Source organism: Anopheles aquasalis, chromosome 2 (genome assembly GCF_943734665.1).
Source record: "Anopheles aquasalis chromosome 2, idAnoAquaMG_Q_19, whole genome shotgun sequence".
Classification (NCBI taxonomy): Eukaryota; Metazoa; Arthropoda; class Insecta; order Diptera; family Culicidae; genus Anopheles; species Anopheles aquasalis.
The window spans coordinates 26,488,772-26,500,000 of NC_064877.1; the positions used below are offsets into that span (position 1 = coordinate 26,488,772).

Genomic DNA, 11,229 nt, shown 5'->3' on the forward strand with positions numbered 1-11,229 from the left:
GTTTTTTTTATGATAAGTCGCCTTGTTATAAAATGATCAACAGAGAGAAAGAGAGGGACCAGAAAGATTAACGGACTTATTTGTCAACGATAGAAATTTCCGGAACAGTACCCAGTTCATATTCCAGGTATTCCAGCTAATCCGAGTATCTTAATAATACTTGGAAAACATTTACATTCATCTATAGAGTGCTCTAAGCAGGATACTACCGCCAAAGTCTAGTCTACCATTTGCTGTAGCTCCGTTTTTACCAAATCCCCAAAAAACCTCACTAGAAAAAGCGAAATGCAAAATCTCATTACCAACACTCTGGCCCAAACGTCCCCAAAGTGTTACAAACGCAACGCAATTAATGCGGCGAGAAGCAAAGTCAACGAAATTTGCCTGGCATTATGGGGTGCGCTCCAGCTACTCTCGGTGGCTCCGGCTCCAAACAAACGTACAAGGCTACCACGGGAAAACCTAGGAAACCAGCCGCTAACTCATTTATGACGCCTCGGTTGGCATGAATACGCTCGCTTGTTTCGAAATCGGCGGGGCAGAATCTGTTTCAAACCATCCCGCCTGCTACGTGTCGTCAAAGTGCGTCAGCGTGGAGCGTGTGCTGAGCGTGCCTCTCTGCTGTTTAATCCGCGGTCGGTTGATAAATTTGCGGAAGTTTAGGGCAGTGAGGGATGGAAATGAGAGGACAGTGTTTGATTAAACAACTTTAACGTGATATTGTTTGTCGCGATCGACTAACCAATCCTTAATATTGAATAAAGTACTTTTAAAGCACTGTAGAAAATGAACGAGCCTTGGGATGGGAATTTCAAGAACCTCTAACGTTTATCAACGCATAATAATTATTGTTTTATACATAATAATAATTTTTTTATCAACTTGTACTATCATTATTTTATACTATCATTATTTTATACAATATTTATACGGCAATATTCAATTCGCTAGTATCCAGGACATTGGAAACGTTCAAAATTTATATTTCATATTTTGAACCGATTTTATCATACAAAATAAAATGCACTGTCGTACTTTGCACGGGGTCTAACCAGCAGTAACACCAGAAGTCACACCGAATGCGACTCAAAGGAGAAAAAACGGCGATTCCGACACCAGCTCCATGGCTAGGTATCTTTTTCGTAAAACACAATCGCACGGCAGGGCTTTAAGTACCACGTAGTACCGGGCGACCGCATCAAAGGCACTCGGGACAATTCCGCATGAAATCGATGTCCCTCGCCGGCTAATGGGCCATGTAGCAAACAAACAGCCACGCCATAATGGTAACACCTCCGAAAGTTTCGCACATTTCGCGAACGCATCCTTCCCGCTACCTCGGACAAAGCTAGCCCTCGAAAGGCCATCCGAGTCACTCCGGTTTCGGTCCACAATGGGCTGCTAAGGACGGCATCTTGTACCTTCCGATAACGCACCCAAATGACGTTGCATCTTTCTTCACCCGTGGCGGAAGGTGTCCTTTGTGCCGCGTGGAGTGACTCCCGGGATTGGGCCTGCCGGGGATTGCCGGCAAAACAACAAACGAGCGAACGAGCTGTCGGCACCCTCGGCCTCGGAAAGGTGTTGGCTTGGTCTCGTGGTCCTCAGTTTGTTTTGTTTCGGATTTTACATTTTTTTCGCTTCGTTCGCTTTGGCCTGGAATTGGGCTGCCGGTGGAAGCTGGGTGGAAAAAAAGGAGCAGCGGTACCACAACAGAGGGATCAGAGCGCGGGAGTCACCCTGATACCCGACATGCCTTCCGGCCACAGACCATCAGCACCACCTCTCTCCTCGGGGTGGAAGAAATTGAACCATCAATCGTCGCTACCGAATCGGTTCGCCTTTGCGCACCACGGACCGACTTTCAAGTGGCGCATAAAGGAATTGACCTAGCGGCGAGGACAAAAGGTTGATGAGGAGAGGAGGAAATAAATAAAAGTCAGAAATGGGTTTTTCGGGGCTGTCAACGCCTACAAAGCTACCACGGGGCTCTAGGGCTGAAGTGAAGTATGCCGACGTACGCGTCCGTCACCTCATCGGAGAGCACGGAATGAGTCCTTTAGGCCCGTGATCGCTCCGGTCGCTAGCAATGGCGGAGAATGGGTGGAGTAGTTCTGCATTGTATCCTTCGCGAGTATTGTAGCATTTGCAGACAGTTGAAATATGTCTGCATCACCTCGAATCGGGCCATCTCGTCGCGTCCTTGCCAGGCAGCACAGCGACCCCTAAAGCCTTTCTTGGTCGGAAACAACCCACCAACAATAGCTTCTGCCAGATGCAAGATCAATGCTGGATGCTGGATTAAACTGTCTCACCGATCATCACGTGTCACCTTACGCGCCAGGACCAGACCAATTCCTTCCAATTAGTTTGATGACATCTGTCGGGGATCTGTTTGTTCGGAACCAAAGCCAAAGCTATCGAACGCCATGTCAACTCCGAGCAATTCGTGAAATAAGTCGAAAAAAGGGGTAAACTCTCCTAAAAGGGTTTGCCAACGCCTGATTGCCTGATCGATCATAACTTGTCACGTATCGATGGCTGCATCTACAGCGGGGACCTGTTTTTAAAATGTAAAATCAGGCGATTCTTCTTTACCAATAACTGTCGACATCGACATCGGTGTTGTCAGAGGAAATTGGTTAATTCCGTTCCAATTCAAACACGCTGTTGATTGATGGTGGCATCGGCAGCACCACTCCATCGACACCTTAAAGAGGATCTTCTATTTCTTTAAACATTTGACTAATTGATATTGATTGAAATGATATGAAAAAAAAAATCAATGCAATGCCATGACCTCACACAGAGAAAGCACGCACTGGTTGCTCGCCTGCACCACATTGCCTCTTATTGCAGATAATTTGCACAAATCCCAACGTTCCGGTAACCACCACGATCCGGATACCCGGTTCAACCGGGGCAATCGCACATTCTCTCACCGGCGGGTGGTATCCGGCTCCGCTCCGGACCTCTATCTTCCCCCTTCTTCTGAGCCACATCCTAAAGTCGAGGCGCTCCTGCTGTGTGACAATGTTTGCATTCCCGTGGAGCGTATCCCGTGGAGTGTTCACCCGTGGAGTGTGTATTGCGCCGATCCCGTTGCTCACATCCAGCCAATAGGTGTAATTTGTTTCCACAACATGACCTCATGGGAGTAGCGTGTTTTTCCACCCGAAAACCGTTCAAGCGAACGGTTAACCGCAATAGGAATGCCCGCAAAAGTAAAGCGATTCCTGGTGATGAGTCCCGCGGCCAGGCGCTCGCTGGGAATGGGACCAAAACAAACCAACTTCCGGTCTGAGGATTGGCTGTGACTGCGAGGAGGGTGATTACGCTGCGGTTACCGGAACAATTTCAGCATTCCATCCAACGAAACATCGGTCCGGAAAGGGGAATGGGAACGATCATTCGCATCCGTTCGCGTTAAGGGAAAACACGTCAACCCAACGGTGCTGCATGAAAATCCTGCGCCACATTGAAGCGAAATTGAATGCATCTGGCGCGCTCAGTGGATAAAGCAACGCCGCCAACGATCATCGCACGTCGTGATGAATGTCGAACAGGATTGAAGGCTGCTGCCAAGGCAACTGGCAACAGGTGTTGGGGAGCGCTTGTGTAAAGCTGCAATGCAATCTTGTCTGCTGAGCTGAGAGCAACCCAGCAGCCACTGCCGTTGTCACCTTCGGGGCCCGTACACGTAGTGATGGAATCAAATCAAACAACTGGCACTGGTAAGTGCGGCAAGGAAGAGTCCTTACCCGGCGAGAAGCACCCGCCTCGGGGGCTGTATGAAGAACACTCTCCCGGTTTGTTGAGGTATGCCCTCGTGGCGGGGTATTAACAGGTAAACCTCCTCCCCGCCGCCACCACTCCGTGGTTCTCTCTCCCCCCCGCCAGGAACGGATGTTTGTGCGTTGTACAGTCGTGCGGACGCAATACTTAATCCCACTCGGAAACGGTCAACAGAACGGCCCCAACCCGGTGCCAACCAGTCGGTCTGACGACTTGCCGTGGAGTAGTGGACCCGAATGGGCACTTCCCCCCAAAACGGTACCAAATTCCCCCCCGGGCCTCTGGTTCAGAGCTTAGTGAGTGACGGAGACTCCACTTCCGTGTGTGCGCACGCGCCCGTTTCAAGCTCCCGAAAGCTGGCGACTATCCGAGAGGGCATTGGAGCTCCGTTGCTGCGTTACTCGGTTCGTTCGTTCGTTCGCGATTCACCGTCCATACATTCGGGCTGCTGCGGAAAGGCTCCCAGCAGTCAGTCCTGTCCAGTCCAGCGTTTGTGGCTCCAGCGCGCGCGTGTGTACGCTAGAGTCCCCCGGGGCCGGTCACCGTGTTAGAAGGCAGGCTAGGCCTTTTTTCCACCGATAAAAATCCAACCCAAAAAACCGGATCCGGGTGTAGGTTGGTGCTCCGTGCGTGCCGTCGCCGTCGCCGTCGTCGTCGTCGTGTTCCCTCGTCCGAGGGTCGGAAAAGTCGAGGGTTGTTCTGTGTTCGCGACGGCCAAGCACCGTAGTTGGTCGAGGTTCGCGGTTCCCATTTTCCAGCAAAGGTAGGCGGAAAGGCGGTGGTCACGCTGTGTGTAATCACAGCCTCCTATCTCTGCGTGTCTGTGTCTCTGTATGTGCGCGTGCGTATGTGTGCTTGTGTACGGTTACAGTGAATCTTCTGCAGGACAGGACAACCGTGTGTATGTGTGCATGTGTGTCTGCAACTGTGTGCGCGCGTATGTGTGATTATATCAAAATTTGGAAAATTTGGAAAATCAAGAAAAACCCTCCACACACCGAAGAAAGGGCACCTCCAAAAATGTTCTGAAAACTGTAATCCGTCGTGCGTCGAGGCGACTTCAAACGACTACTTTTCCGTTCGTCGAAGATGAATCGCAGAGATCATGCCCTCCCCCCGCGCCCTCGTGACGCAAAGAACGGAAAAGACAAAAGGGAGGGGGAACCGGGGGGTCGCGCGGTTTTGCATTAATTTCGAAAGGCGCCGTCGGGCGTCTATCGAGCGCTCCAGTGCTCCGGAAGCTGACGCAAGCAAACTTTCCAGGCTGCTTCGATATGTTTTATCTTCTAGCAAGCATGCGGAGCAGCATAATGGCTTCGCTGTCTGTTTTTCTTTCTGTCGCTGTCTTTCACCACTTTAGCCTCACTTATTGCATCCGCCACAAAATGGGCAATGACAAAGTGTGCACGGAAAGAAGAAGAAGAAGACGTTTGTTCATTCAACCATTGCCGCAAACCTCGTGGCCTGTCGCTGGCTTACATCACCTGACTGTATGGCATCGGCTACTCCGCGGAGTGGTGCTTCCGGAACGCTGGCTGGAACGGAACGGTGCTGCACACGCAATACCAATACCGCCAACGCTTCCTCTCTCCCCCCGCCCCCCTGCTCGTGATCGCTTCCTTAAATTGGACCGGATGGAGAAAAACGTGGCGCTGCTGCTTTTGCTCCAAAATAGAAAATCAATGGAAAAGCTGTTTCCACTCCGCTCCTTCTCCTCCCATTGCACGCACGCATCCCTCGTCCTGCGATGAGAGAAGCCAGCGCAAGCCAACCATAGCGGTCTGATAATATCGACGCTTTCCCTGTACGTGCTGGTCAGAATCATATGCCTCTGTCGCTTCCTCCTTGACCCCTGTGCTGTGCTGTGCTGTGCTGTGTGCTTTCCATATCATCCTGTTTTTCGTATCCAAAGAAAATTCCGGAGGACAGGAACGGGAACGGGAGAACGAGGTGGGATGCAAAAAAGGGAAAACCCAGACCGTTCCCGTTCGGGCCCATTTTGCGAACCGTGGCGCTCGATATAGTATAACCCGATCGTAGTAGTAGCAGCGAGCCAACGAGTGATTGAGTGCTCTCACTGCGCTGAGTGCGCGCGGTTTGTTCGTTCGTTCCGTGAGTGCGATACACTAAGCGGTGAGTGCGGAGGAGGGAAAACAAAGAGAAAGGAAAACTCCCATCCCATCCCTTCGGCAGATTTGTTTTCGGCCAGCGGAGCCCCCGAAATCCGTGGGTGGCAACTTGCCGTTGCCGTGCTTTTTGAATGAAACACCACACCACACACCACGGAACAGTGTTACGAGTGAGCGAACGAACGAGCGAGCGAACCACGAACACTACCAGGGGCCTACTATTCTGCTTTTGCAGGTCAGGGAAAGGAGCGACTCCCCCCGTTCTACTCTTCCTCCGTATATTCGCGACGGTGTATTTGTGTGCTAGAGTATAGAACGGACGTCCAACGTGACGTTGAAAGCATTCGACCGAACCGAACCTGCTGGCTGCCGTTCGTTCGTTCGTCCGTCCGGTTGGTCCGTTGTAGGTCACGCGCGCTCATAACGATTTTTCTCACATTTTCCACCGAACGGCCTGCTGCTGGTGTGGTGTCCCGCAGGCAGCGCACTAAAGGTCGCACCGTATGGTGCACTACCTACCATTGTGTGAGATGATTCGAGGGCTCTTTTGCATACCGCGAATCTAGGGACAACCCTGAAAAAAAGTTATAAAAATTCAGCGACAATCGAAGAAGGCGACTGTTTGGAGTATCCAGAGCCTTCTGTGGTTGTTGGCTAGCTATTCAGTCGATATTCGACGAAGTTTTTACCAGTTCGTCGCGAGCTTTCATGTCCGAACTGCACGAGGTGGACATGGATCATAAATTCGGCTGGCGTCCGGTGTACTATAAACGCTACACTTTGATGAGTGCCAAGCGCCATTTCCGGTCGGAAATTATCGATACCGCTGTTGGGTGTGAATTAGCGGCAACCAACAGGACATCGCGCGTTCGCGAATCAATAATCCGGCTACATAGTAAGCGTTACTCGTCGAGTTCTATGTGGGACTGGGATGGAATCGCCATATTGCAACTGATGACGGGCCATCATCATCATCATCATCATCATCATCACCCCAGTGCTAGCGGAATATATGAGTTTTCCTACAAAACCCCTTACGCTGGAGCAATAAAATAACGCCATCCGCGAAACAGGTTGCCGCAGGTCTCTGCTGTTATAGGATATCAGCGGGGCCATTTTTACTCCGACTTACTCCAGAACGTCCAAACCGATCGATTCCGTGGTCCGCCTCAGGCAGTAGCAGCAGTCTAGCGACCTCGTGTACTGGTGCGCCGAGCGAGGAACATGAATTGACATTTTCTTGTCTGGCGTTGTCGATAATGGTGGCCATTCCCTGCCCTACAGCAGTGGGAATCCATGAGCCAGAGTACAGCATGCCGTTTTTTTTTTGTCGGTACCAGCGGAAGTACCAGCCTGGTGCACAATGGACGCAAAAAGACGCGAAAGGAGCGAAGCGAGTACAAAAAAAAAAACGGAAACATTATCGTCCCGCTCCGTACTACTCCGTCGGTGGAAAAGTTCATCAGCGCTCGTCCGGGGGCCTATTTCAGCTTTTACACGGGAACGCGGGATATTCCTCGGAAGAGCGCTTTCATCCTCGCAATTCCCTTGGAGACTGTGGGTGGAATGGGAAGGGAATCAGCGGCGGCGTTGAGCTGAGTTGGGCAGCTAATGGTTCGGGTCTCGCTGGGCCCCGTCCGGAAGGGAAGGGAAAATGAACAAATTATCAGTTCCTCCCCGGGGGAGTACAAATTATGACGGGCTGTCCTACGGTAATGGCTACGCTGCTGCCCATGATGCTCAGCTCCAAACGAGCGTCGATCGAATCAGAAACTCGATTCTCGGGCCTTTGCCACCGGTGTAACGTGATATTCGCTAATAAATGTAGGGGAATCGCGGGGGCGGGAGCGAGAGCGACAACTCGGATTTGTCTTTCCACACTTGGCTAAATGGCCAGACAACGTACTGGGAGTACGTCCTTCGACTAAGAACGATCGACACTCGAGTTTGTCCAACACAAATCAATAAACAGTAGGTCAAACCATTGTACCAGGACCAGAACACAGGAGAAGCCAAAGCCGGTCCTCTTCAGTCTGCTTAAGCTGCCGGTTTCCGGTTACATTCCTGGCATTCGTTCCCTTTCGAGCATTCCGAAACGAGGACGACCTGTATTAGCAATACAATTGACCATTGCCATCACAAGCCACCTCTCTCTCTCTCTCTGGCCGTTCGCCGTTCTCTCTCTCTCTCTATCTCTCTCTCTCCTGGGACCTGGGATTGATCCGCAAAGAAGAAGAATGTCCTGAACAACGAATATTCGAAAATACATTCTAGTCGCATAAAAAATCCGGTCACTAAGGGACGAACCAACAGACGTGACCGGTACTCTGTTTGAGGAAGCGAAATCGATAAGCGGACGAGATCAATATGCCGCCCGGAGCAACCCCAATCCGTCGTACCGGCCGGACGGTATAAATTCCGTTACATAATTGCATGTCAACGAGGCTGCCGCCGAGCGCTGGAGTGAAAGAGTGAATTGAGCCAACGAGCAGCAGCAGGGCACGGAACCCACGGGATTACCCCACGAATAGGCCTAACGCTGACGAAGGGACGAAAATAGCCACGAGGAATGGAGTCGCGTGCTACGGGGAGAGGATTGCGTTTGTTCGGTGCCGCTCCTGGGCGTGTGTACGCGTTTGTGTTTGTGTGTGGTTGCGGTGTGTTCTACAATGACCCTGCGTGATTCAGCTTTCAGCGCAACGGGGAAAATGGACCGAGAAAACTCCTTTACCATACACCGGCAGGGAAACTGCGAAAGCCCTCTCGGTCGTCGGTTGGTGCCTGGTTCGTGCATTAATGAGTGAGTTTCTTAATGAAGCAGCATAAATTAGCACTCGCCGGTCTCGCGCATCTGCGAGCACTTCCGGTGTGGGACCGTGAGTAGAACATGATGCTCTCTGGTTGTTTGCTGGCGCCGCACAGTGATAACGTCAGACACAGCAGACAGAAAACCCGCACCGTGAACCGGACCGTAATACGCCGGACTCGGTGATAAAGTTTTCTCGGGCAAATGATGCCGCCGGGTACAAGAAGGCGTGGAACCATAGGAACACTTCCACGCACGACGCATCCACGGCAAAGCGTTCGTTTGACATTCATTTACATGGCAACTTGGTTACTCTGATTTCGATGCTAGTTGGTTCTGCACTTTCTTCACCGTTTACTAGACTCCTGGCGACGATATGGAAGGGTGATTGTTTGCTTTTCTAATTGAAGCCGCATTGTCCACGGTAGAAAGTTGTGTCAGGAAAGGCAAAGCAGGTGTGCTCCTAGGTACCATCCCTCCGGTCACGGAACAGCCACCGAGACATTGCTGAAGCTGCCGAAGCGACGAGACCAAGCTACTGCCCCTGCGGCTAGCGAGCGCTGGTGGGGATGCAAATTGAATTTCGCTGTCACAGCAGGGCGCAGAGCGGTGTGATGTTTATTAAGTGATGCATATATATTCATAAAATGCTTCTCTATCTAATCTCGTTAATCCCGGCAGTCCGGGGTGCCCGTGGTCTTTCCGTAGTCTCTTCCAAGTTGCACTTATCGTCTTTGCTCGGTGCGGCACCAGGACGACCACGTGTCCACAATCACCAACTATACGCTTTCCCCCCGCGCACTCCGGAGGATGTGAAAATATGTGAAACGTGAGGTAAGGGAAACGCGGTACTGAATCGAAGGAAAACAATCGGAAAACAACACGCCAGTGGTTGGCATTCGCACGCCAGGGCGCCATCGATGTCCGGTACCGCGCGCCTCCATCGCGCCAGCACGTTTCACCATCTGCTTGCGAGGGAGATTCCGTTTCTTGGTTCGAGACACACAATTTGCATTCCGTTCGCTAGGACGTGGATTCCAGTCCCCCGCTAGCGGTCGGAAGGATGTGATTGTGGGTGGGTAAGAAACAGCAAAACAGAGAACGACCGAACGTGATTCCGAATGGTAAGGATGCGTACGGAATTGCCGTACGGAATTGAAGATCGGGCGGGCTCAGTGTGAATCACACACTTCCCTGGCGATAAGCTGGCATCCGTTGGTGCACGTTTTGCGAATTTAGATGACGCCGAGCTGACGAGCACGCGCCAGGCGATGTCTAGCAGTTGATGGAGCAATTATCGCGATCGCCTCTTCGCTGCACTGTTCCCATTTGATCCCAGCTTCCCAGCTCCGAGTTCAACCATCCACGATGGTAGCGATGGTGGGGATTTATTATTCATCATCGCACATCACGGTAATTGATGGAGCTCGGCAAAGAGGTGGAGGGGGGGATATCGAGTGCAGCAGCTTGAGCAATGAGCTCGGGCACCTTGTCCTCGGCAGTGATTGCCTTCAAGGATGAAAATGCAACTACCTCAGTCTGCTGCTGCCGTGTGCTGGTGTGCTGGTGTGTGGGCCAAGTGCATCGGGTGCGATAAGACTCCGTCGCACTAGTACCAAACAGCAGGCGCCGGAGAAAAATGGAAGAAAACCGGATTTATCCGGTAGGAAGGTTATGGGAAAGCTTAATTGGAAAAATTACTACTCGGAGCAGCATTGGTGGAAGGAACGGTAGTCGATTCATGCTTTGATTCGAGCTGATTGGCTCGAGTAGATAGGCCACCGCCAGCAGCCATCACCGCCTTTTAGTTCTTTTGCAGAACAAGAACATGAGTGCGAGACTGGTGAGAAAAAATGATCTCTGATTTGTTAGTGCAGCAACCAAGGTGCACCGGCTTCTCGTCAAAAAGTGTGTGCGGCTGCAACTGGAGCCTTTCCCCATGGTAACCATCGGTAATGCTGAGTGTAAAGCATTCGCGAATGCTTCTGCATCCAGGTGGGCTACTTGATGCATAATTCAGGCTTTTTTCCAGGCTTTTCGGATTCCTTTCGCTATATAATGGAGAAAATTCCAACATTATCACAACGTTATCTGTATTCTCAGAGATATTCAAGAGGGATTACGAAATAAAACGTGGTGCTATACGATCACTGCTCGTTTACCCAGGACCGTTATGGCAATATCGCTTTCGAGATAATCCGGGAAATCATATTTTTTTTATTACAGTTACGAAGCACATAAAAATCATAGCAAATAAATCATGGCCCATCATCGCTTTGCCTAGTAAGCTGTGAGTTATATTTGCGTATTTTGTGGGTTATTGAAACCCATGTTGGAATAATAAGTGGTTTTATCGAAATTTATTAGAACGAATTGTAAGTTACTTGTGTTAATATAATGAAGATTTTATCAGCATTCTCTAAAGGTGCCACCGGTTTCAACAAGGTCTTTTTCAGTAACGCATTTTTACAGATGCTTCCATTTTTGCACAGAGAGGAA

General features: G+C 50.7%; 1 protein-coding gene across 1 annotated transcript in view; it reads left to right on the forward strand.

Annotated features, from left to right (window-relative positions):
* The first annotated feature begins 4,273 nt into the window (after positions 1-4,273).
* The window catches only part of LOC126572230 (probable sodium/potassium/calcium exchanger CG1090), an 11,412-nt gene continuing 4,456 nt past the window's right edge, over positions 4,274-11,229 (forward strand). Inside the window, exon 1 of the mRNA XM_050231374.1 lies at positions 4,274-4,558. The gene's annotated coding sequence lies outside the window, so the exon portion shown is untranslated. The remainder of the gene's footprint in view (positions 4,559-11,229) is intronic.